Consider the following 26819-nt stretch of genomic DNA (forward strand, 5'->3'; position numbering starts at 1 on the left):
CACTCATCAGCAAGGTTCAAGTACAGTTGAAAAGGGCCTACTAGGAATAACCAAGGATACACCTCTTGCTTCTACCACTCAGGAAATTTCTAGGGTTTTAGAAGCTCTATGCCAGGAACTGGGGAGTAAAGGTCAATATATATTTCTTATATATCACAATACCACAGTGACCCTTTATAAAAAAAAAAACTTTGCCAAATCATAGACAAAAGAAGACAAAATATATGATCATCTCAACAGATCAAAAAAAAGTACTTAAAAAATCATTACCCAATCAAGATTTTTTAAAAAGTCTAAGCAATCTAGGAATAGAAGTGAATTTCCTCAACCTGTTCAAGGACAGCTACAAAAACCCTACAGCTAACGTATGTAATGATGTAAAACTAACTTTCTGCCCCTTATGTCTTCATCATCCTGTTCAACGTTACACTGGAGATTCTAAACAACACAAGAATGCAAGAAAAATAAAAGCCCTCTTTATGTATTTTAAACCTGTATACATATAAAAGCTCATGATTATCATAACATAAATAAATAAATATTAAAGAAATTGGACTGGAAAAAATAAAACTGTCTTTATTCAGAGATGACATGATGAAAATATCAGATTCTACAAATAAAGCTACAAGAGCTAACAGAATTTAGAAATGTCACAAAGACACAAGATCAATAAATAAAAATCAATTTTAAAAAAGAAATGCTTAGGGAAATAGTTTAGAGTCAGATGAGGGCTGAAAGTTTGTTCTATAGACAAGCTTCCTAATGTGTTTAAATTACATGTTTTTATTTGTTGGTTAACTATGATTAGACACTAATTATATTAGATTCCCAAATTCAGTAGGTACACATTTGCTGCACTTTATTTAAAAAGTATTTAAAATCCATTAAAGTAATAAATCAATTGTATTTATAAATAGTAGTAATGAACAACTGGATAATAAAATTTTACCCAAAGTACTATTAAAATTGCACCAAAACATGAAATATATAGCTATAAGTCTAACAAAATACACTCAATATTTATTTGCTAAAAACTATAAAACATTGATGAAGAAATCAAAAAGACCTAAATAAGCCAGGCACAGTGGCTCAAGCCTGTAATCCTAGCTACACAGGAGGTGGAGATTTAGCATGATTGTGGTTCCAGACCAGCTTGGGCACAAAGTTTGCAATTCCCCATCTCAACCAATAAAAGCTAAGTGTGGAGATGTGCACTTGTCATCCCAGCTAAGCAGAAAGCATAAATAAGGGAATCCAGGCTGGCCCAAGGAAAAAGCATGATCCTGTCTCGAAAATAACCAAAGCAAAAAGGACTGTAGGTATGGCTTAAGTGGTAGAGCACCTGCCAACAAATGCCAGGCCCTTATTTAAACCCCAGTATGCTCAAAAAGATTTTAAAAAAAAGAGACCTAAATAAATGGAGTATTTATTGGAGATGTACTAGAAGATATTTCTCCAATATTTATTGGAGATATACTAGAAGAGCCAAAAAATAAGATGTCAGTTCTCAATTTGATTGATAAACAAAACACTAATCAAACTTCTAGCAGAATTTTAAAGCAAAAGTCAACTAAATGATTCTAAAACTTATACACAAGGCAAAAAATCTAATATAGCTAAAATTATTTTTAAAAGGAAGAAGTTGAAAGACTCAACTTCTTGATTTCAAAACTTCCGATAAGGTACAATTAATCAAGACAGCATGATATTGTTAAAAGGATAAACACATAAATCAATGGAAAAAAATACTCAGAAATACACCCACACATGCTCAATTGACTTTCAACAAAGGTACAAAGGTAGTTCACTACGGTGATTAAGTGGGCATTCCTATGCAAAAACGAACCTTCATACCTTGCACCATGTATGAATGTCAACTCAAAATGGATCAGACCTAAATGTAAAACCTCTAACTATAAGACATCTCAAAGAAAGCACTGAAGAAAATACAAAGGAGCTCACATTATGTTAGATTTCTTAGATTCAACACTAAAAGCATAATACATTTTTAAAAACTGATAAATTGGACTTTATCAAAATTAAAGACTCCTTTGTAAGGACAGATATTGTTAAGAGAATGAAAAGACAAGCCCGCAAACAGCAAGAAAACATAATAAGACTCATGTCCAGAATAGAGAAAGAACTCCAATGCTCAACCATAAGGAAACAAACAATCCAATAAAACTCAGACAAAAGATTTAACCAGGAACTTCACTAGAGATCTATAGGTTTGGAAAATAAGTAATTATTAAAGAAATTCACATTAAAACTATAACATGATGAACTCTACTTACTAGAACGTCAATACCAAGGGCTGGCACAAATATGCAAATTATAAGACCCTTACACAATGTTAGTGAGACTGCAAAATAGTATGCTTTGGAAAACAGTTTGGCATTTTATTATAATACACTTACCATGCCACCCAGCAATCCACCCCCGGGTATTTACCCATGTGAAAAAATCTATGTTCACATAAAACCACAAATACTCATAGTGAATTATTCATTATCACCTCAAACTAGAGACAACCTAGATGTCCTTCAACTGGTTAATTAATACATTGTGATACATCGTACAATGAAATAATACTCAGCAACAAAAGGGAATGGTCTACTAACATATCTAGCAACAAGGATGAATCTCAAACTTACGACGCTAAGTGAAAGAAGGCAATCTAGAAAGGCTACTCACCATATGACAACATTTATATGGCAGTGTGAAAAAGGTAAAATGTAGGGACAGAAAACACACCAGTGCTTGCCAGGATCTGTGAATGATGGATGGGTTGACTATAAAAGTACAGGAGGCGATTTGAGGGCCGATGGAACCATTCAATACACTGATTGTGACGGTGCTTCTATGACTGCATTTGCCAAAACTCAGAATGGTGCACTAGAATGGGTGATTTTTACTCTATATAAACTATACCTTCATTTTTTTAAAAAAGAAAAGAATTTCTTTAAAAAATTCCATTGTGTTACAGCACTGAAAAGAAAAGACACTGTGTACCTAGAAGAATGCCAAGCAATGGAATGAAAAGGCAGTAATAACTGCCAAATTTATCAGAATAGAGCACAAGCTTTTCAAAGCTGGGAAAAGTTGGTGGGACTGACACGTGCAACAGATGATCCACTGGGTACTGAAGATTTATTTTATTCGAAGTTTCCAGTTAACTTTCAGAAGAGGATATTCAACTTTCAGGATTATTATTTGCTTATAGAAAAACCAAAACCACAGGTTTAACCAAAAGAAAATAGAGAGAAACCCTGGTAAACTGATCACTTAGAGCTATTGTATCAGTTCTAAAGGTGCTGAAGTTGTCAAAACCTGGCACAAAATATTCCAAGGAAAGCAAAGGCAATAGTTTAATGCTGCTTGGGACTATAGATGCAAAAAGCCCAGATAAAATACTACAAAATCAAAACCATCATGGTCTTTTTAAAAACTACACATCATGACCAAATGTTTTCCTGGGAATGCAAGGGTGGGTCAACACTCAAAACTCAAAAGCACAGATTATGGAAAATAGCATTTTATCTTGAAATCACGTATAACTTAGTTCAGAAGGCTCTTCCCATTTCGATTGTGATAGTGATGATAAAACTGGTATACAATTTTTATGTATAAAGGCATTTTGAAATTTAGAAAGTTTTCTTAAATTGTGCAAATGAAAGGGAGTGTTTGTTTTCCTGAGAAACTACAAAGTGATACAAATCTTACAGCCTATGATCATTAGTATCAAGAAAACATGGAGATTTCAACTTTTACTATACAACTATTACCTTTATTTTTTCTCTAAGTTGGCTTTTGTTAATTTTGAAAAATCATTGCTAATATAGTGGTCAAAGGAATAATCAAGTAGTGAAAACTCAACCAAGATTGACTGCCAATTCTGGCTGCCCTCGGAATCACCTGGGGAGCTTTGTGAAAAGAGGTTCCCTGGCCCCACAGAGGTAGTTGGGGCTGGGCATTGGGGAGGCGAGGATTATTGTTCATGTTCCCTAAGGATTATGTTTGTTATCAGCCAGTTCTGGAGCCACTGCTATGAGGAAATAAGAGAAAGTCAACAAGTCCCTCCTTTAAAGTTTTTTCAGTACAGTTACATAGATATAAAATTTTAGCATAAAAAATAAAAGATAAAAACACTATCATAATACATAGCTTGTCACCTTAAACAGAATTTTACAAGGACTAATTACCACACAAGTAGAGGCTGTAGAGGTCAGAGGCAGCCTTCAGTTGGGGACAAATATTAGGAATTCAACTCATTTCCTGAACAAATATGCAAGGATAAAAGAGACAAGTGAAGAATATTTCAGGAGGTGATTATCTCACAGTCAAAGCAGAAAGGCAGAAAAGTGCTTCACTGGATGAGGAAGAGGTATGGTAGCTGTGATGAGCAGTGTATGTGTGCCTGTTGTGAGACTGGGCTTGAAGTCAGATTGTAGAGCCTCTGACCTTCTTTTTTTAGGTTATCCTGTGAGAAACAGCCAACAGAGGTTTCTGAAGGTGGAATGACAGTCAGGTTGTTCTTTAAGATTAGCAAAGCAAGCCGGGCATGGTGGCACATTCCTGTAATCCTAGTACTTGGAAGGCCGAGGCAGGAAGATGGCAAGTTCAGAGGTGAACCTGGACTATACAATGAGACCTCATCTAGGAAGAAAGGATGAAAGGAAGGGAAGGAAAGGAAAGACTGAGAATGTTGCTCAGTGGTAGGAGCAAGTCCTTGCTTAACATGCATGAGGCCTCACCAGACAAAGAAATATTAACAAAGCAATCAAGTGCATGATGTATTTGGGCCATGGAGAGGCAGGCCATGGTTAATATTCCAAGTGTGGCTGGTGATGGTCTGGTCCAGAAGAACAGCAGCATGAAAGTAAAGCCAAGGGTTTCTCTGCCTGGGACAATTAACAATGCCCACAGGGGATGACCTGAGTCCCCAGAAGACTCCAACAAAAAGTCTGAGAACTCCCTAAAACACCAGGGGTTGATACCATTGGTAAAATCCATAGCAAATACATTAACTGCATCACACCCACCATGAGTCACTACAGAAAAGACAGAACCCTTGGTAGTCACCAGAGACAGCCTGCAAGGGAAGGGCTGCATCCTGCAGGCACACTCTGAAACCACCTGCCAGCATCTCCTGAGCACGCTACCTTCCACATGGTCAGCAGCCAACACTATGAAAATGATAGCTCTGCTGACACCAACAGGAAAATACTGAGTGAAAACTGAATCTTGGATAACACGGAGGGTTAGAAACAGATCCTTTTTAGGAGAAAATTCAGGAGAAAAAGGAGATGAAGTTATACCTAATCCTGGAGAAGACATACCTGAAGAAGCAAGGTAAACAAGTGCTTTTTCCCGAAGCAGCAGATAGCAAATCTCTTGTCCTGCAACCCGGGTGTACTGAGCACCTGTGGTATATCAAGTACCCTGCTATGTGAAAGGCCACCAGGATGAATCATGACCTTTGACTGTCAGGAGCTGACGGCCTAATAAAGATTACCAAGCACTTGTCCCTTTGCCCATAGCTTCATCAGGTAAACAGAGAGGGACTCCTCTCCACTTTCAGTTGCACAGAAATTCAAAGAGACGAAGTCACCTATCAGGGGACAGCACTGAAGCTCAGGTCCAAACCTCAGGCCTCTTTCTGGTTTTTCACATAGTTGCAGAAGATACTGCATCTACTCTACCCCTAGGAAAGATAATCAGAACTCCTGCCAAGGGCAGTAGGGACAGCTAGAGCCTGGAACTATTCATCAGGACAAAAATCCCTGTGAAGGATGGGGCATTCCAGGATCAAGGCTAACCCGAAACAAAGTGTGGGTCACAGGCATTGAGTTGGGATATTAAGTGGAACTGTAAGTGGGTGGAATGTGTGTGGGCAGATATGAGGTACCCAAAAGCCCTGGAGGCGGACAGATGGCAGTGATTACAGAGGGAGACCAGAAAAAGGAAAGAATAGTCACCCCATGTCACCCCCAGACTAAAGAGAGTAGCCTTCAAGGACTCTGGAAAGCCAGTGGAGCAGATGATGGAAACAATTTGTATCCACTCCTCCTCTGACTTAGATTAGGCCAGGCCCCTTCCCACTCCACCACCATCCTCCACCAGGACAGACGTGATAACAAGTCTGGCTGATTCGGCTCTTCTTAGGCCGTAGTTCCCTCCCCGGTCTAATGCAAAGGCCAGGTGGGTCTGTCTCCTTTAGCCTTAGTGCCCTGCAATTCTAGAACTGGGAACAATAATAAACGAAACAGGAGAAGAGAACACAAAGCCTCAAAGCCAGAAATCTTCTATGGGACTGGGCTTTCACTCTGGCCATAGGATTGTTCCTCATTATTTTTGATTCAACATCACATTAAATCTATTCCAGAAATATTCTGGGCAGCAGAGAGAAAACAAGCCCAGAAATGAAAACCACCCACAAAATAAATCTCAGAAGAATGAGACATGTATGGTTGGGAGCACCACAGAGTCAAAGGTGTCATACCAGATTCCAGCACAGGAGGGGCTGAGAACCTTCAGACATTGGAGCCAAGTATTCCTGCCCACCTCCCACCTGGCAAATGTCCACCCCCTTCCTCCTCATCTGTAAGGCCCATCACTCCAGCCCCCAAATTTCTTGCCACCTGTTAATTCTCTTAATTGAGTCTCTACCACAGAACTTGGAAATTACATGTTTTTCCTGTTTTCTAATTACTTCATACACATTAAATGTTTCCCCATATAGACCCAAGTCTCTTGGGCATACAATCTTTGTTTTATAACCCTCCACAGAGCTAGATGAAGAATAGGTACCTAATTATCGATGTTGGCTGATTTATAGTCATTTCATAGACATGGAGAACACTGCTCAATAAGTGTAATAGTAGCTGTTCCTTGTGTTGTCTCTCTTTTTATGTTCACATATTCATTTAATTTTTATAACCACTCTCATGGTCAGATGAAGAAACTGAAGTTGGCTCACAGAGTTTAAATACTGAGCTCAAGAACACCTGTTCAATAAGTGAACAGGATGGATCTGAACACAAGTTTTACCCCAAAATTCACCTTCCACCTGACTGCTTAAAGAGCTCTTCCACTAGAAATTCCCAATGTCTGGAAACAAGAAAGATAAACAGCATCCTCAACTAGGAAAGCTCAAAAGTAGGTGCTTGGTTCCAGAAAGATTACGAGAAATAACTTACAAGGTCCTGGATTGACAAATTAACATCAGATCTGAGGGCCCAGAGCCAGGAAAAAAAAAAAATCAAGCAGCAGGATCTGAAAGAAAAGGAAATCCTCTCTTAGCCCCCTTTCTTTTGTCCCTGAGGGGCGTTTGGTCTCCAGAGGGCTGTGCACTCAAGACACAGGAGGGGGGATGGAGCAGGGGTGGGCAGGAAGGAAGGAAGGCACAGAAGTGGGAGATGGGACAACACTGGGAAATTTGAGAAGCCAGATCTACACAAAAATTCCCACAGCTCCCTAGTGGGGTGTCCATTGTGAGCATTCACCCTCAGACACCCAGAGACAGTGAGCAGGAGGGCAATGAAAAGAAGATCACGTGAGCATTTGGAAGTTCAGCTTCCCCCAGTCCCCAAGCTTCAAACAGGGAGCAGTTCTTGCTGGCTCTGCTTCTGTCCCAGCCCCACTGGCCTGGTTGTTGCCGCCAACTTTACAAGGGCTGTGCAGCCCTGGCTCCCCAGGTGCATGCACCAAGGCAGAAGGGACACCTGCTGGCCAGTGGAGACAAACACTGATGTCCATACACTCTGTGTGTGTAAAGAGAACTGCATTTGTTCAACTTGCTGGCTCCAAACAAATGAAAAAGTTTGCCGCCAAAACTTAAGAAAGAATAAAGAGGCCACATCTGCAAATGGGCATCGTAGAAGTGGCCTGGCTTGTGTGCAAGTAGCTGCCCAGCAGCTCACCTCTCCATGCCACAGGGACAGGAGGCCTAGGGAGTGAAGGCAGACAGAAGTCACATGGCGTGGGTGCTCACCACAGGGACACTCTCTGTCCTCACTCTGGATTAATTCTTGATGGCCCCCATTCCCCCCAACAGACCCTGCTGGTCTTCCATGCAAAGGACCCTGCTTCATGTCCTCTGCATGTGCCGTTTGTTGGCCAGTAGAAAATAACTCCAATACTCAAGCCGGGCAAGGACAATGTCTTCTGTTTGGGAAGCTTACTTTTGAAGGGTGGTTCTCTAACTTTCACTACCTTTGCAGAAAGGATAGGATGGGAAGGTTTTCTGAATAAACAATCTCCCAACCTGTGTGTGTTGGTTTCAGCTAGAGCAGGGGTGGCTGGGCTTCCAAGTAGCCATAGGGAGAATTTCTAGAATATCAAGAAATGTTCTCAGAAAGACATTAAATGAGCACTCCCATATTCACAGGGACACTGGACCTCTACCTTAAAGCAGAGCTGCATTCCCAAATCCCTACCTTAAAAACTTCTTAAAAAGCAAAAAGACAATAAACTAACTAGTTAAGTTCACAAACACTAGGCTCATCATATATGTATTTGTTGTTGCTGGTTTGTCTTGTTTTTTGAGAGAATGTCTCACTAATACTAACCATGCAGGTCTGGAACTCCTGAACTCAAGTGATCCTCCCACCTCAGACTTTCAAGTAGCTGGGAGTACAGGCATGAACTGCTCATCTTATATTTTGAGGGAAAAAGTAAAGGATCATTCTAGTAGACAGTGAGGTCATGGTGACCCCAGTGTATTCACTGAGGAAGATTTACCAAGCAGAACCAAGACCCCTTCCCACCTTGTGCCTCACAAAGGCCTCTTCCCTCTACACCACCTGGAGACAGCACCTTCTCTAACAAGCTTCTCAGCAGTCACCTGTCCACCCACCTGCCAGCCCCTGCTCTGTAGCAGACCTGTTTGTCTACTGTGTTCCATACAGCAGGTGACTTGACCTGGCCTTACCAGTTAGATCAGTAACTTCCCAAGGGTCTGGTCTGTTCCATACCTAGCCCCTGGGAGAGCATTCTTCTGCTGAAGGGGTCAGCCAACTTCCCACAAAGCAAAACTACTGAAAGGCCCCAGCTACCCTCCTCTTTAGCTTGCTAGTTACTGTCCAAAATAAACTAAACAAGAGATGGTGGACTAGCATAAATCCTTCACCACACTAGGATGGTTCTCCAAGTTCATGTCTGAGATGTATAAAGCTCAGCATCCTTTTATAGTCACAGACTTGTCTATCGTGGTGCAAAGGCTACTGAGCATGTACCCAGAGCACTCAATACCCAGAGTCTAACCACTCCCTACCCAGAACCAACTACTCAGATATGCTCCTACCAGCCCTGGCTCAAGACTCAAGTGCCCCCTGAGGGTGGAAGACAAAAGGGCCATCTTACTTAGGAAGGAACATTCTATACTAGCTTAGCATTGTGGTACCAACAGCATCCACCCTCTAAAATCTTTGCTGTGGTCAGGGCAGACTAAGAGGACCACAGAAGATAGAAGGAAAGGAGTTCAAGAATTTAAGAGTAAAGAGAAGAGAGAGAAAGAAAGTCAAGGAAAGTGAGAAAAACAAAAACAAAAAATCTTCCTCAAACCCAAAATGCCTTTCAGGAACCCAGTAAGGTTACCAGAACCACCTACACTTGCCCCCAGAAACACTGTGGAAGTGAGGGACCCCTGAATGGCCTCTCAAGCCCCCATTTGGAAATAATTTTTTGGTAGGTTGTGAATTTTGACAAAAGGATTCCATCAGGCAGGGAAGAACCCGGACCCACTTGGAAAGGGGAAAGGAGCTCCCAGGCAGACTCTGGAGGGCTGGGAGGACAGAGACATTGCACACACTCTGCCCTTAGCACTGGGAGAGAAGTGGGATGGTGAAAACCTGGCATCATGTCTACTGCCCAGGTGTACCACACCTCTACTCTGCTCCCTGAATCACAATAGCTAATTTTATTCCATCTAGACTCCCAATGGGGCTGGGTATTTCTCCTTGGAATTATGATGTAACAAATGTCCCCGGCCCCAATTTTTTAAAAATCCTAGAAACTCTTCCTAACAGCCCATCTTAGCATCAGCAATAACAATCCTACAAGTTCAGTCCTGTGGGTGTTGAAGGGTTTTACATCCTTAAGTTCTAAGGAGGACCTGGACCTCTGCCTCAACCACTAACAGCTCACAGCATCTGGGAATTAGTTTATCCAAAATTGTCCAAATGGGAGTAAGGTGCCTCAGCAATGGCACCCCTGCTAAAGCAAAGGACACAGAGCGCGAAGTGGAACTTGGGTGAGGGTATGGAGTAAGAACGAGTCTGCAGTCTCCTGGGACGACCAGGACCTGGCACCCGCGGCTCCTTCACTGCCTACCTTCCCGCATCACACTTGGCGGGGAGGACCTCACGTGGCGGCCAGTCCCTGTGGCCATCGCTGAATCCTCCTGCAAGGGGCGGGGGCAAGGAGAAGAGCCCACTTCTCCTTCGGGAACAGGAGCGATTCGCACCCCTCAAACCAAAGGCACCCTCCCCTTCTGATGGCTCCTATAGAGACGATCACAGCGTTATACCCCTAAGAAAGCCTAAGCTGCCTGGCGTTACTGGAACCATCGCTTCACACCAACTACTAGCCGCACTATGAGTCCCTCTCCAACCAGGGAGTCGGAGGTGTCAGCTCTGAGAGGGTCCAGGTCCCCGCCTCGACTTCCGCCCGTCCGGGATGACTCCCGGGGTCCTCGCCAGGACAAAAGCTTGTGGCAGACTCACTCACCCGCGGGCGAAGGGGGACGCGAGCGAAGCACCGGCGCTAGCAGGCGCGCGCACTGGCCGCAGGAGCGCGGCGCGGGCTCGCGCTCGCGGTGCTCCGGCTGCGGACCGGGCAGCACTGGAAGCTCACAGCCGCGTCCCGGACCCGGCGGGTGGAGCTGAGCGACCCGGCGAGCAAGACAGCGAGTGGCCAAGCCCGGAGCAGGCACACTATGCGAGCGAGGAAGAGCGCGGCGCTCTGAGATCTGACTCAACAGCCTGCTGCAACTCACACGCGCTTATTTGCATGTCATTTGCATGACGCCCCGGGAATGGACCTGCCGCCCTCCCGCCACGCCCACCCGCGCTCTTCCTGGAAGTGGCCAGTGGAGGATCTCAGCACAATCCGGCGCTGAGAGGAGGTCCACCAGGCGCCGCCCCGTGCAGCCCCAATTCCGCCTAGGACTCGACAGTGGTCCGCATGGCTTTTTAATTTCTAATTTCACTTTTGCATTTTCCCCGGAAGATCACTCAACAAAGATCAAAAGAATATCACACACTAGAAAAAATTAAAATTAGTTTCCTTTCTCATTGCTATATCAAAAACATAGACCAAGTAAATCTTCCCCAAACTGATACAATTGTGACTTTTTGTACAAAAGTTTTTTGAAAGATTTGGCTTGCTCACTTTCAAAATTAGATTAATTACGTACAAGTTTGTTCAATTAATGAAGAACAAAATTATACAGACAGGATAACATAGTCCTTAAAAATGCAGGCTCTGGAATTGAGGACCTGCCAAACTTTGGTGAAGTTACTTAATATACCTAATTAGGCTTTCTTACCTCTAAAATGGGGATAATCTAAGTGCCGAACAGGAATGGGTCAGTGAGTTACTGCAGGTAACTCCCTTACAACAATGTCTAACATGCAGTTACTATTAATAAATCTGAAATGTGCAAGTACGATGTAGAGCTACCTGAGAAGTGTCCAGTTCTAGGTGAGGCAAAGGAGAGGAAGAAGGGGGAAAGAGGCCGTAAAAGCGAGGAGAGACTCCAGAACTTGCCTCCAGTACTTCCCACTCAACTCAGTTAATGAGACCTACCACTAGAAAGCATTTCTACATCATCTTTCTCCAAAGAAGATTCAACGTTGAATGTATTCTTTGAAACATCATCTTGGTGAGGTTCTTCATGGGATATGTAAGTTTTAGATTCATTCTGATACTAGCTTTGTGAGATTGTCAGGGTCTGGTTGCCTTTGGGTTTCTGTTTTTAATCTGTAAAATGAAGATATCAGAGAAACTATGGGGCTAAATATTCAGAGCTGGAAGATTCTCCATCAGATGTTTTTCAGACATCTTCTCTCTTTGAAACTTTAGGCTCATGGTTCTTCTGACATCTTCCCTTTGTTGTGTCAATGTCTCAATTGTTGTGAGAATGTCTCAATGATTTGGAAGAGTCAACAAAGTACTTTTTCAAAAACTGGTTTGGGTTGCTTTTTGGCTTGCCCTATGTTTGAACTATTGCCTAGAGTTTCTTGATTTTTCAGTTGGACTTTTCTTTTTTCTCTTTTGTGTATGTGTTTGTTTACTCAGGCATCATGTTTCATGCTTTTTAATAGTAAACTAAAACATAAGTACAGAACAGCATAAAAAAGCAAATATATAAATTATTGTGAAGGAAACATCAATGTAATCATCACTCTGGTCTGAATCTGCCCAGGTGGTGCAGACCTTTGGAATCCCAACCCTTGGGATCCTCAGGAGGATCCTCAGGAGAATCCCAAGTTTGAGGCCAGGCTGAACTACATAGTGAGACTTTAATTCAAAAAAATTAAAAATATAAATATAGGACTCCGCCAGTCACTCTAGAAGTCTCTCGATGTGCACTTCCCAATCCCAGCCCCCATCTACCACCTCTCCAAAGTTACCACCAACCTGATTTTTATGAGGTCATTTGTTAGGTTTTTTTTACCAGTTTTATCTCTGAAGTGTGTATCTTGCCCATTTTTTAAACTTGATGTCTTTCTCCCCTTTGCAGTACTGGGATTTGAACTCAGAGCTTTTCACTTGTAGGTTCTCTACCATTTGAGTCACACCCCCAGCCCAGGTCTTTTCCTAACAATTATCTGTTGAAGAACTTAAGCCCTTTAACCTGTGGTGTTTCCCAATCTTGGAACTGCACATTCAGCACAATCGTCTTTCCACTGCATTTACTGCAAAGTGGCAGCTGATCCAGAATATTCATCAGATTGAGGTTTGATACCTCTTGTGAGATTGTGATTATGAGTGCCTTCCTAAGAGACACATAATGTCTGGTTTTTGCCCTTTTTTTGAGGTTAGCAGCTGTGATGCTCAGTTCCTAGGTCCATTAATTAAAAGATTGCAAAAATGGTGATATTCTAATAATTTTGTTTGCATTTATTAATTGAATAACTTTATAAGCAAATTCTTCTTCTCATACTATTAGTTCATATAGGAAAATACTTGTTTCTTTCTTTTAACTTACTCAGTTTCCCATATGATTAATTGATCTTCTGTTACTCTCAAAAGATTTATTAAGTTTCTTTCTTAATATCATTATAAATTCATAAATTTAAATATATTTGATAGGTTTCAATCTCCTATGATCTAGTCCTAGTTAAAGCTCAAAATTGTCCCATCTTTGGTCAGAAGGAAGGTACCTCTTCAGCATCTCTGGGGTCCTTTTGATAAGACTCTCCATAGTCTTTGACAGTTCTAACCCAGGAATCCAAGGAAGTTGAATAGAGTGAGTGAATAGAGAGGAGATTGGCACCAGGACTCAGGTCCCCCACACCTTCCTTGTTCAGAGCAGCTCTATTATATTTCATGTATTGGGATTATGTATAAGACTTTGCAGAAAATATAAATCCACTGTTTTAAATAATCTGAAAGAATAGCAACAACTGTTTAAATGGAGAAATATGAACTGAAGCTATTACATGCTATTACTTTATGCCCTATCATCCTTCCGTATGAGGGATTAAACTCAGGGCTTCTTGCTTGCAGGGCAAGCGCTCTAGCACTCTACCACTTGAGCCATGACCCCAGCCCTTTTTACTTTAGTTATTTTGGGGGATAGGGTCTCATGTTTATGCCTCAATTGGCCTAGACTGAGAACCTATTTATACTTCCTGTGTAGCTGGGATGACAGGTGTGGATCACCATACCCAGCTATTGGTTGAGATGGGGTCTTGCTAACTTTTGCAGGGGCCAGCCTGGATCATGACCCTCCAAATCTCCACCTCCCAAATAGCTGGGATTACAGGTGTGAGCCGCCACATGGCCCTATATTCTATTTTTAATAACCCGTGGATTCATCATTTGCTCCCCTGTCACTATTCCAAACATGTTGCATAGGCTCATTCTGGAAAGGTTAAGGCGATCTAGGCAGTTTGAATGGCAGGGCTGAGAAATCTATTGTGAAGCACACGTCGGGTATTTTATATGAAAGACCTCTGGCTTACATACATTCTATAAGCTTAGTTTCTGCACAGTGATATCATCTATAAAAAAGCCTTTCTTAGCAGTAGAGGAAGTCTGGAGTAGAAGGTAATTACTATTGTGTATCTCTACCTCAAATTCTTTGTGTGGAGGGAGAATAGTACAGAGCTCTAAGATCTTCTGAATAAGCCACTTGTTTCTCTGGATTTATCATTAACCAGCTGTGTGAACTTGGACAGTAAATTAATTTCTTAATTGTTAAAAATGATGATATAAATGAGATAAACTCCATCCACTTTATATGGTTGTTCTGAGAGCTATTTAAAAAGATAGTTGCAAAGAATATTAGCATGGTGCTTGATACATCGTAATTGTTTGACAGATGTGTCTTTCTCTTTGGAGTATCAATTGCTCAATCATGCTATAACAAGCTCAATACTGTGGCTCCCAGTAGGCTCAAATTCTTTCCATTTTCTGTGCTCCCACTTTTATTATTTATTTATTTTGTAACCTATGTGGTTTTTATTTAGTTCCAGGTTGGAGAAACCATGAACTGAGACCCAAGGTCCCAAGCAAGGTGGATTTGATGGATGGCAGCAAGAGAGTGATACAAACCCAAAGGAACCCACAGGTGAGTGGAGTGGACAGTCTAACACTTGCTGGATCCCAATGATATGCAAAGTAAAAAAAAAAGCTTAAGTTCAAACCCAGAATCCTTGTGAATATTCCAGTAAGTTTCCACTCACTTTTTCAAAATTCCCTTTTATATTTACTTATTAATGATTCAAAACTTACTTTAATAAAGAGAAGTGTAAATAAAAAGAATACACTTACCTACCTTGCTGACTTTAAGGCATGTTCATTGTTTTAATTGGTTTAGCTTACCAACTAAAAACGAAGTGGAGATTGGAAGTGTGGTTCTGCTGTAGAAAGCATTTCTCTGTTAGCTGTCATCCTCGAAGCTACTGTTGAAATTTGGGAATGTGAACCAAGCCTTGAAAGCTCAATCTTCACTCAGCTCTGCATCTTTCCTAATGCTTCTCTCCAAGTGGCTTCCACTACCACTTTTCTAGGGTGTCCCTCCTGGGCTCCAGAATCCCACCCAGCTACTGGACTTTCACACCTGGAATTCATGTTCAACAGTGCCCTCTTCCCCTTGCCCCCATAAGCCTGCTCAGTCTCCTGGCTTCCAGGTTAACAACACTCACACCCATCCAGCTGTCCATGCTAGAAACCTGCATTGTCTGGTTCCCTTTGCCTCATCAGCTGCCCATTGGGTTTTCTACCTGTGCAGATGGCAAATTCCTTTCCTCCCTAGTTCTCACTACCACTTGTCTTAGCTGTCCTCCGGCTGTTGCCATAGCCTTCCAACTGGGCTTCCTGCTATCAGTTTCATCCCTCTGATCTAAAAATCCACACTACTTACTGATTTTCCTCAACATACATCTGTTAATGGATGTCTCCTCTATAAAGATCTGCAGCGGACCAAACAGTGATTCACTTCCTGGACTTTCTGTAGCTACTCATCCTAGCATCACCTCCCGCCACAAGCTCCTCACCATTCTGTGAATATGTCCTGCTAGTCCAGGACTCATTAGCCTTTGCCCAGCTGTAATAACCCCTTATCTGTGGTATGGGGTACATCTCACCCACCATCTGATTTAGATGCCTGTCCTCTGGGCTCCAATAACATGTGCCTCATATTAAGAGTGTGTGTGTGTGTGTGTGTGTGTGTGTGTGTGTGCCCCCAAACGGGTTGCAAGCCTTTGAGAACAAGGACTGGGTCTGCTCTCTCTCCAAGCAAGGAATAAAGTGAGTGAATAAATGCATGTATTGTATTACTTGTCTGTGGAAATAAATTTAAAATAGCCTTGACTGGTATGATGGTTACTTTTAGGTGTCAACTTGACTGGATTAAGGAATACTTAAGAGAACTGGTAGAGCATTACTTCTGGGTGTGTCTGTGAGTGTGTTTGCCAAGGAGATTGCCACACAAGCATGTGAACTGAATGAGGGAAATTCACCTTGATGTAGTCACACCCCATACTGTCAGCTGGGGGCACCAGTAGAACAACAACAAAAAAAACAGAGAAAAGGAGATTTCATCTTTTTGTTCTATAGCTAGGATATCTTCTTTTCTTATCCTTGGACATCAGAGTTCTAGGCTCTCTGACTTTTGGACTATGGGACTTACACCAGCAGCTATCCAAATCCTCAGGCCTTTGGCCTCAGATTGAGAATTATACAACTGGCTTCCCTGGTTCAGATTTGGACTGAATCACACTACTGGCATCCCACACTCTCCAGCTTGCAGATGACTTGTCATGGGACTTCTTGGCTTCCATGACTGTGTGAGCCAATTCTAATAAATTCCCTCTCAAACATCTATTTCTATATCACAGTAGTTCTTCCTCTCTGGAGAACTTTAATATCATTACAAAAATAAAATCAAAAAGCCAATATTATAACAACAAATTGGAATTTTTAAGAGAGAAAAAAGGAATAAATCTTTCTTTAGGAAATCTTTGCTCTGAATTATCCCAGCATGCTTTATAATAGTACCCTACATGTCCATGTACCCACTGGAAAAACTGACTAATCAGGTCAACAGCTCGCATATGAGCTGAAGCCTGACATTAGGTGGTTGGCTAAAACAGCAATGTTCCAGATTCCTCTTTGTAGGTCTCCCTGTAACCTCTCAGCAAGGCTGTTCTTAAGTGATCTTAGAAAGGCTTATATCCAATAAAAAAAAAAAAAGAAAGGTTTATATCTACCTTTCCTCCCTAGTATATTGTGACAGGAGCTCTCAACTTAGTTACAACTGCCAGTGACTGGACAGTCTGTTTCGAAAGTCCTTACATTACATCCTCATTCAGGTTGCTAATGAAAAATTATTCAGAGTATTACAGTGACAAAAATTCTAAATACTCTAAATATTTATAAATTTAAAATATAGGCTCAGGATCTATATTTTTAAAACCTTGGAAAAAGCTAGTAAAAGATACTAGATTAAATCTGAATAAATTGAAATTCATATCTTGTTCCCAGAAGAAAAACTTAATATAAAACTTAATTCTAGAAATTTTAATGTATAAATTAAATGCAGGTCCAATTAGAATTCCAACAGAGTTTTTTTTAAATAAAATGATTCTAAAGTTCATATAAAGAATGTTATAGAATAGCTAGTAAAACTATACAAATATAAGCTATAAAGAATATAAAAGAAAGAATATATTGGGGGCTTATTAAAAATACCAGTCACACATACTATAAAGCTTGTGAATTCAAATCAATATATTGATAAGGTTGTATAAAATATACTTGTGTAACAGAATAAGCAATTAGTACTTATTACATTGGTTATTAGAATATTTTTATCCCAAAGTAGTAGATCAATGAGAAAAAGATGATTCTTTTTTAAAAAGTGCAGATACAACTGGCAGACCATTTGAAGGAAAATGAAAGTGATGGGTTATCATTTTATACCGAAATTTAAAAATTAAGTGCAAATGAATTAAAGGTTTAAATGAAAACAAAGTAATTATTAAAACATGAAGAGAAATATCTGGGAGATTACTTGTACAATTTATGGTTTGAAGAGACTTTCCTCACTAAGAATCAAGAAACTAAAAGATAAGGATATTTGACTATATACAGATAACTTTTTAAAAATATTAAGGTGCTGTCACAGAGTTAATAGCAACCAATGTGTCTGGCAAAATGTCTACGCTACTATAATATAAGGATCATTTTCTATACAAAGTACCTTAAAATGGATGCTAATGACTAACAATTGAATAGAAAGTTGTACAAAGAATACAAACATTTCCCTAATAAGTAGTGTCAAAAGGCCCAATAAACATATGAACATGCCTAAATTCACTAGAAGTTAGTGAAATAAAAGTCAAAGTAACCCCCCAAAAAATCACTTGACACCTATCACACGACAAACATAAAAGCAGCCATAGTAAAGTTTCTACTAATCAAACATGGAACAATGTAAGAATCCATAAAAATCATAGCTACAATAGATTGAAACACATCAAATAAGTTTAATCCACTACTTCAGAGTGATACCAAAAAAGCAAGTCACCAATTGAAGGATGCTAGGGAAGCAATTCTTTATTTTGAAACCTGGCAAATAATGGCAAGAATCAAGCACTTATCTTATGTATATGAATTGTGTACCATGAGATAACCAAATAGCAGGGGTGAGGAAGTTTTCCTTTTTAGATTCATTCCACCTCATAAAGAAAAAAGGTTTATTGAGGACGGTCACCCTTTTGTAACCATAATGATCTAATGGATTGGGACACTGAACGCAAAAGTTACTAATGTCAAAAAGGGGAAGACAACCAGATATTACATGCCTCTTGATTGAGGAACAGACACTACCTGCCATAAAAGTCAAACTCATATTTGATCAAGTCTTCAGATTTCACTGCCAACTTATAGAATACACACACACACAGAGAGACAGCAATTCTACTCTCAGGGCTCTATTCCTTAAAAATAGAAATAGAAACACATAAGACCACATAGCAAGTATGTTTACTGTGATACTGCTTGGGAATCCCAAACTGGAAGCCAAGCAAATGCTCACAGCAATAGATTTAGTGGACGGGCCCACTTCCCTCATTATTCCTTTCTTGCATGTCTATTTTGCAGAAGCTGGAAAGCTAAAAACATTTCCCAGCTATGTTAGCTAGCTTTGTATCACTGAGACAAACTCCTGAGAGACACAATTTAAAAGAAGGAAAGATTTACTTTAGCTTACAGTTTCAGAGGTTTCAGCCATAAACAGCTGGCCCCATTGCTTTTAGGCTTCTGGCAAGACAGAAGCATCATGGCAGAAAGGCATGAAAAGATGCTCTCTTTATTGAACAGGTTCTGTAGGAGTGTAGGTGTAACTCCTGGAGGCCCAGCCTAGAATCTGCTATATGGGCCTCTCTAATGATTTTGTAAGTCCTTAATTCCTTACATTAAATCCCTTCCTACTTAAAATAATTACTTTGTTAGGAACACAATGGTTGCATAAATTGTGTATTATATCTCCGCATCATGGAATAGTAAGTAGTAACTGAAAAGAATAAATTAATCCACATTAGATTATTTCCTAGTCTTCAAGAGGGATTTCCATGAGGTATTTCTGAGAAAATTAAAATACAGAAAAGTAAGCATAATATGATTCCATTTTTATAAAACAGTCTATAGTCCTGAGGACTATATAAATAAATGTATACAGAATTTTATGGGCATGGAGAAAATGATGAAGGTCACACACTAGGAATATAGGTTACAAGTACATGGCTAGAGTGAGGCAAAAGGGTTAAAGAGAAGAGGTAAAGAGGGAATGAGTTGATGAAGAGAATATCAAGCATGATATGACCCTACTTATGTAGAATTACTTGTATATGTACATGTATATATGTATAAAGAATATTCAAAATAATCAACTTGTTAATCTTGAGATTAACAATATTGAGATGCTGAAGTTTCAGGTGGGATTTACTTTCTTCTTTATATATTTACATAATGATAAAGTTTTACAAAGAACATTTATTTTTATATGATCAGAAAAAAATAAAGGTATTTTCATTGTAGGGGGAAAAAAAGCAAACCCTTCCCCCTCCCCTGTGCAATTTATAATAGTTAACAAAAGCAATACAGTACTTAAGAATAAATCCTATAAAAGTTTAACAAGATCTTTATGGGGTAAGCAAATGGAGCATTATATAGTATGAATGGATTATAGGTCTCCATTTAATAAAGATGGCAACTCTCCAAAATAACCTATAAATTCAAAGTGATTCTAATAAAACCTCAAGAGAATTTTTTACAGAACTTGACAAACTGGTCCCTGAATTCACATAGAGGAGTAAAAGGCTGAGTGTAGGCAAGACAATTTTGAAAATGACTAAGGAGAAGGGATTACCTTATCAAATATGAAGATGTTATAAGACTTTAATCATTAAAATACATGGTATTGCACAGAGACAGGTAGTACATAAGTGAAACAACTTGGAGAAAGTATAAACAGTCCAATGGATAGAGGGCAACTTGGTGAGTGACAGAGGTGACATTACATACTATTGGGGAGGGCATGATGGAAAAATGAACATAGGTTGCTTACCTCCTTTCAGAATGTACCCTGGAAATACTACAGAAGTGCCGGGCAGGTGACTGAATACCAGAAAATAATATAAAAATGAAAAAACCTTTGGAAAGACAGGAAGTGGTTGGATATCAATGGGTATATGGGAAATGCTGGCCTAGAATAGATAATGGCCAAGCAAAGGATGGATGGGGGGGGGCCAGCATTCTCCTTGTGTTTTCTTCTCTCCCCTACATTGTTCTGAGAGAGTTGCTGCTACCTCATCACTTCAGTGGGACAGAATAAGGGTAAGTGCTCACCCAGTGTCACTGAGTATAAATGGTCTTCATTTTTTAGATGGTTTAATAGTATTACACACAGCTGCAGTGTGGCTGGTGTGGGAGCAAGCTAACAGGTGAAGATCAACGTCTTGACCTTTGAGCTGTTATAACCCCTACTCCCAGTCTTAAAGGAGGAAGCTTTTTTTTCTTTTTGTTTACTCATATGTGCATACAATGTTTGGGTCATTACTCCCCCCTACTTCCCGCCCCCTCCCCCCCACCCCCTCTCTTTCCCTCCCTGCCCCTTCCCTCTCCCTCCCAGCCCCCCTCGCTTACAGGCAGAAACTGTTCTTTCTGTCCTAATCTCTAATTTTGTTGAAGAGAGAGTATAAACAATAATAAGGAGGAGAAATCGTTTTTGCTAGTTGAGGTAAGGATAGCTATACAGGGAGGTTCCTAGCATTGCTTCCATGTACATATGTGTTACATTCTAAGTTGATTCTTCTCTGACCTTTTCTCTAGTTCCTGATCCCCTTCTCCTATTTGCCTCTGTCACTTTAAAGTTTCTGCATTAGTTCCTTTGCATTGAGGAAATAAATACTATCATGTTTTTTGGGTTTCTTACCTATCCCCATACCTCCCGTGTGTGCGCTCACCTTGTCACGTGACCAAAGTCCAATCACCTTGCTGTATTTGCCCTTGATCTAAAGTCCACATATGATGGAGAACATATGATTTTTGGTCTTCTGAGCCTGGCTAACCTCACTCAGGATGATGTTCTCCAGTTCCATCCATTTACTTGTGAATGATAAGATTTCATTCTTCTTCATGGCTGAGTAGAATTCCATTGTGTATAAATACCACATTTTCTTAATCCCCCCCCCCCCCGTCAGTAGTGGGGCATCTTGGCTGTTTCTATAACTTGGCTATTGTGGATAGTGTTGCAATAGACATGGGTGTGCAAGTACCTCTGGAGTAACCTGTGTCACATTCCTTTGGGTATATCCCCAGGAGTGGGATTGCTGGATCATATGGCAGGTCTATGTTTAGATTTTTAAGAAGCCTCCAAATTTTTTCCCAGAGTGGTTGTACTAGTTTGCATTCCTGCCAGCAGTGTACGAGGGTTCCTTTTTCCCCACATCCTCACCAACACCTGTTTTTGTTGGTGTTGCTAATGATGGCTATTCTAACAGGGGTGAGGTGGAATCTTAGTGTGGTTTTGATTTGCATTTCCTTTATGGCTAGAGATGGTGAGCATTTTTGCATGTGTTTTTTGGCCATTTGAATTTCTTCTTTTGAGAAAGTTCTGTTTACTTCACTTGCCCATTTCTTTATTGGTTATTGATTTTGGGAGAGTTTAGTTTTTTGAGTTCCCTATATATTCTTGTTATCAGTCCTTTGTCTGATGTGTAGCTGGCAAATATTTTCTCCCACTGTGTGGGTGGTCTCTTCAGTTTAGAGACCATTTCTTTTCTTGTGCAGAAGCTTTTTAATTTTATGAAGTTCCATTTGTCTATACTTTCTCTTAGTTGCTGAGCTGCTGGGGTTCTGTTGAGGACGTCCTTGCCTATACCTATTACTTCCAAAGTGTTTCCTACTCTTTCCTGTACCAACTTTATAGAGTTTGGGGTCTGATATTAAGGTCCTTGATCCATTTTGAGTTGATACTAGTACAGGGGATAAACATGGATCTAGTTTCAGTTTCTTGCAGACAGCTAACCACTTTTCCCAACAACTTTTGTTGAAGAGGCTGTCTTTTCTCCATCACGTATTTTTAGCACTTTTGTCAAAAATAAGGTGGGTAGAGTTGTGTGGCTTCATATCTGGGTCCTCTATTCTGTTCCACTGGTCTTCATGTCTGTTTTTGTGCCAGTACCATGTTGTTTTTATTGTTATTGCTTTGTAATATAGTTTGAAGTCGGGTATTGTGATACCTCCAGCATTGTTCTTTTTGCTGAGTATTGTCTTGACTATTCGTGGTCTCTTGTGTTTCCAAATGAATTTTAAGGTAGATTTTTCAATCTCTGTGATGCATGTCATTGGGTTTTTGATGGGAATTGCATTAAACGTGTAGATTGCTTTTGGTAGTACAGACATTTTTATTATGTTGATTCTACCAATCCATGAGCATGGGAGATCTCTCCCCCTTCTGTAGTCTTCCTCGATCTCTTTCTTCAGGGATTTATAGTTCTCCTTGTAGAGGTCATTCATATCCTTTGTTAAGTTTACTCCTAGGTATTTGATTTTTTTTGAGGCTACTGTTAATGGAATTGTTTTCATATATTATGTTTATTATTAGTGTATAGAAAAGTTACTGATTTTTGTATGTTGATTTTATATCCTGCCACCTTGCTGTAGCTGTTGATGGTGTCTAGGAGTTTTTGGGTAGAGTTTTTTGGGTCTTTAAGGTATAGGATCATATCATCTGCAAATAGGGCTATTTTGAGTTTCTTTACCTATTTGTATTCCTTTTATTCCTTCTTCTTGCCTAATTGCTCTGGCTAGGAATTCCAGTACTATGTTGAATAGGAGTGGGGATAGTGGGCATCCTTGTCTAGTTCCTCATTTTAGGGGAAATGGTTTCAGTTTTTCACCATTGAATATGATGTTGGCTGTAGGTTTGTCATATATAGCTTTTATAATGTTGAGGTACTTTACTTCTATTCCCAGTTTTCTTAAGGGTTTTTATCATGAAATGGTGTTGGATCTTGTCGAAGGCTTTTTCTGCATCTATTGAGATAATCAAGTGGTTTTTGTCTTTGTTTCTATTAATGTGCTATATTACATTTATTGATTTGCATACGTTGAACCACTCCTGTGTTCCTGGGATGAAGCCGACTTGGTTGTGGTGAATGATCTTTCTGATGTATTGTTGAATTCGGTTTGCCATTATTTTATTATTTTTGCATCAATGTTCATTAAGGAGATTGGCCTACAATTCTCCTTTTTGGAGGTGTCTGCCTGGTTTTGGGATGAGTGTAATTCTGGCTTCATAAAATGAGTTAGGCAGTTTTCCTTCCTTTTCTATTTCATGGAACAGTTTAAGGAGAGTTGGTATTAGTTCTTCTTTAAATGTCTGGTAGAATTCAACAGAGAATCATCAGGTCCTGGACTTTTCTTTTTTGGGAGACACTTTATTGCTGCTTCAACTTCATTTTGTGTTATTTGTCAGGAGGAAGCTCTTAGAAGGAGAATTCAGGAAGATACAGGAAACAGTCTGGATTTCAGTCTCCTCTAGGTATGTACTCCCTATCTAGGTAACTAAAACTCCCAAGGAAATTTGAGCTTTCAGAGACAGTACCTACAGTACTCTCCCCACTCCCCATCCCGCTACGCGCACACACACACACACACACACAAAATGTAATCCTGTGAATCCTCGTCATATTATTGGAAACTAGGTATTTAAAATCGTTTCCTCTATGTAAGTTGCTTAGCTTTGAGAAATGTACTCTGCTAATGCTTTCTGCCATCTGCAGCCAGACCACACTGTTTCCTCTCCTATGTACTCCTACTTGATTATGACTGCTTTTGGCAGTCCTTGTACCTATTTTTTGGCTTAGTTTTAGAGGTGTCTCTTGGGTTTCCCCACAAATGGAGTTTGTACTCTTCTTGTTGGTTTTTACAAATGAAGGGGAGAAAAGGCAACTTTATACTTACACCTTCACATTGAAAACCCATGTAAACTGTCATTTAAGTGTGAGGATGAAATCAAAATATTCAAGTCCTCAGAGTTACTAGACAAAGATGCTCTGAAATTAACATCAGCCAAAAGAAAAGTATAGAGACAAGGTACCAAAGATACAAGAATTAAAAAAGAAAATAAGCAAGATGGCAAGGCTAAAATTCTGTATGACACTAACACGGTAGGAGTATATCAGAGCCATGTTCCTTCGCTGTTGGGAGCCTTCTCCTCGGAAAGGTTAGCCTTTTGAACTGGAGGAGTCTTTGAGATCAGGTCTCCTCATTAGGCAGGTTCTGGAGCTCTAGGTCTCTCAAAGGCACACTTTCTTGTCTTTGTTCAGGATGTAGCAAAAGGAAAGAATAAACTGTATATGAATGGCCACATAGCACATGAAGACAAAGTCAGTAGGTTACCTGGCCCAATTATTGCTTTTGTTCTTCTAATATACCATGTTTTCAAATGGACTTTTCCAGACTTATCACTGTCTTTTAAATGTTTCATTATAATCAATAACATACCATGACCTTTTCTCAAATTTTGGACCAAGATACAAAATTACAATTTAATTCTCATACCTTGAGTATGTTAGTGGTTGAGAGGAGCTGCTTTATGTGTTTAGTCATCTGTTATTACAACCATCTAATGAGACAGACCTTCAGGCTTTTTGGGATGTGGAGAGGGAAGAGGTGGCGACAGTGGACCAAGTCTCTGGTGACAAAATGATCATTTGCTTTGTGGCGGGGGAAAGAAACACAGAGTGGTAGAACATAACTCACTGCTCTAAAGAGTGAAGACCTACTTATTCAAGTATGTATTTATCAACTTGCCCTAGTTTCTCTCATCTCTCAGCACTCCATCTCCCTATCCTGACAGCAGTGTGATAGCATTAATTGACCTAAAAAGAGAAAATTTTCTCTCCACCCATTGAGACTCTGGGTTTGAAAATGAATTTTTTTTTTAATTCCTTTCTTCTCACCAGACCACAAAATACTACCCCACTAAGAGGATCTGTTCTGCTTGTTTTGGAGCAGCTAACTTTTAAAATACTCGATTCTGGTTTCCTACTGTACTCTGGGCCTAGAGCTCATAGCCAAGTGCACAATCTGGAAAGGATGGTGGGGTGGAAAGGCTGTGTGCTTCCTACTAAACAGCTGATGGTATTTTTTGTTACAGATCTGAACAAATGTACGGCTTTTACTCTAAAGGGGACTGAGTTCTCCTCCTGGGTAGTTTGTGATACTTCTGCCTATCTCCTTGGGATCTCCAGGAGAAATGAACCACCTTACCCAGGGAGTGAGAAGATAGTGCTGGGGTTCTAGAAGTCTCAAAACCCACTTTGAATCCCAATGTCAATGCGAGAAAAATTCATGTACTTTTCTCCCTTCTAAAAACAAGTTTCAGACCAGGTACAGTAGCTTGTGGCTGTAATCCCAAGCTTCTCAGGAGGCAAAGATCTGGAGGATCAAAATTCAAGAACAGCCCAGGCCCAGAAAAAAAGATAGTGAGATACTAGCTCAAAGAAAATGCTGGGTGTGGTGGTACACATCTGTAATTCCAGCTACATGGGAGACAGAGGTAGGAGGATCACAGTCTGAGGCCAGCCCCAAGCAAAAGTGTTAGATCCTTTCTAGAAAATAAGGGCTGGGGTGTGGCTCAAGTGGTAAAGCACTTGCCTAGTGAGCATGAAGTCCTGAGTTCAAACCTCAGCACCACCAAAACAAAAAAACATAAAATAAAAAAACCAGTCCTTACCATCCTGCTTTATCTTTTTCTGATGTCTGCCAGTTTGTCAGTGATTCTAAAGATTTAGAGCCATCAGTGGTCACTGAACCCTAGGGGTGATTTGGTCAAGGAAAACAGTTAAAACTATCATTTCCTGTAATTGTGTTTTTTGTCGTGTGGTAACTGAGGGCCTTGTGGTTGCTAGGCAGGTGCTCTTCCTCTGGAGCCATACCCCCAGCCCTTTTTGCTTTATGTTTAAGATTAGTCTCATCTTTATGTCCCAGCTGGTCTGGACCACTGTCTTCCTAGTTACATTTCCTGTGTAGCCGGTATGATAGGCACACACCACCATGCCCAATCTTTATTGGTTGAGATGGTCTCACTAACTTTTTGCCCTGGCTTGCCTGGAACCATGATCCTCCCAATCTCCCCCTTGCAAATAGCTAGGATTACAGAATTGAGCCACCAGGTCCAACCAGTAAGGGCTTTTTAAGTGCCAAAAGTCGCAGATTATACAGTGGTTGATTTTCAAACACTGCCATTTATCACTCCCACAAATCAGTGAGGAAGCTGGTATAATACTCTGGTGACATGGTTTTAAAAAGTTGGATTGTATGATAGTTCTATTTTTAGTTTTTTGAAGAACTTCCATATTACTTTCCATAGTGGTTGTTCTAATTTACATCCTCACCAAGTGAATAAGAGTTCCTTCCCCACCCCCCCCACACTTTCATACAATATCTTGTGTTCTTGATGACAGCTATTCTGACTGGAGTGAGGTGAAATCTTCATGTAGTTGCGATTTACATTTCCTTTATGATCAGGGATGTTGAGCATTTCTTTGTGTATTTATTGGCTATTTGTACTT

General features: G+C 40.3%; 2 protein-coding genes across 2 annotated transcripts in view; both read right to left on the reverse strand.

Annotated features, from left to right (window-relative positions):
• The window catches only part of Mylk (myosin light chain kinase), a 257786-nt gene extending 246935 nt beyond the window's left edge, over positions 1 to 10851 (reverse strand). Inside the window, exon 1 of the mRNA XM_074073297.1 lies at positions 10729 to 10851. The gene's annotated coding sequence lies outside the window, so the exon portion shown is untranslated. The remainder of the gene's footprint in view (positions 1 to 10728) is intronic.
• Ccdc14 (coiled-coil domain containing 14) overlaps positions 1 to 26819 on the reverse strand; it is a 92636-nt gene that overhangs the window by 16462 nt on the left and 49355 nt on the right. The gene's annotated exons all lie outside the window — the stretch shown is intronic.

This window comes from Castor canadensis, chromosome 5 (genome assembly GCF_047511655.1).
Source record: "Castor canadensis chromosome 5, mCasCan1.hap1v2, whole genome shotgun sequence".
NCBI classification, from domain to species: Eukaryota; Metazoa; Chordata; class Mammalia; order Rodentia; family Castoridae; genus Castor; species Castor canadensis.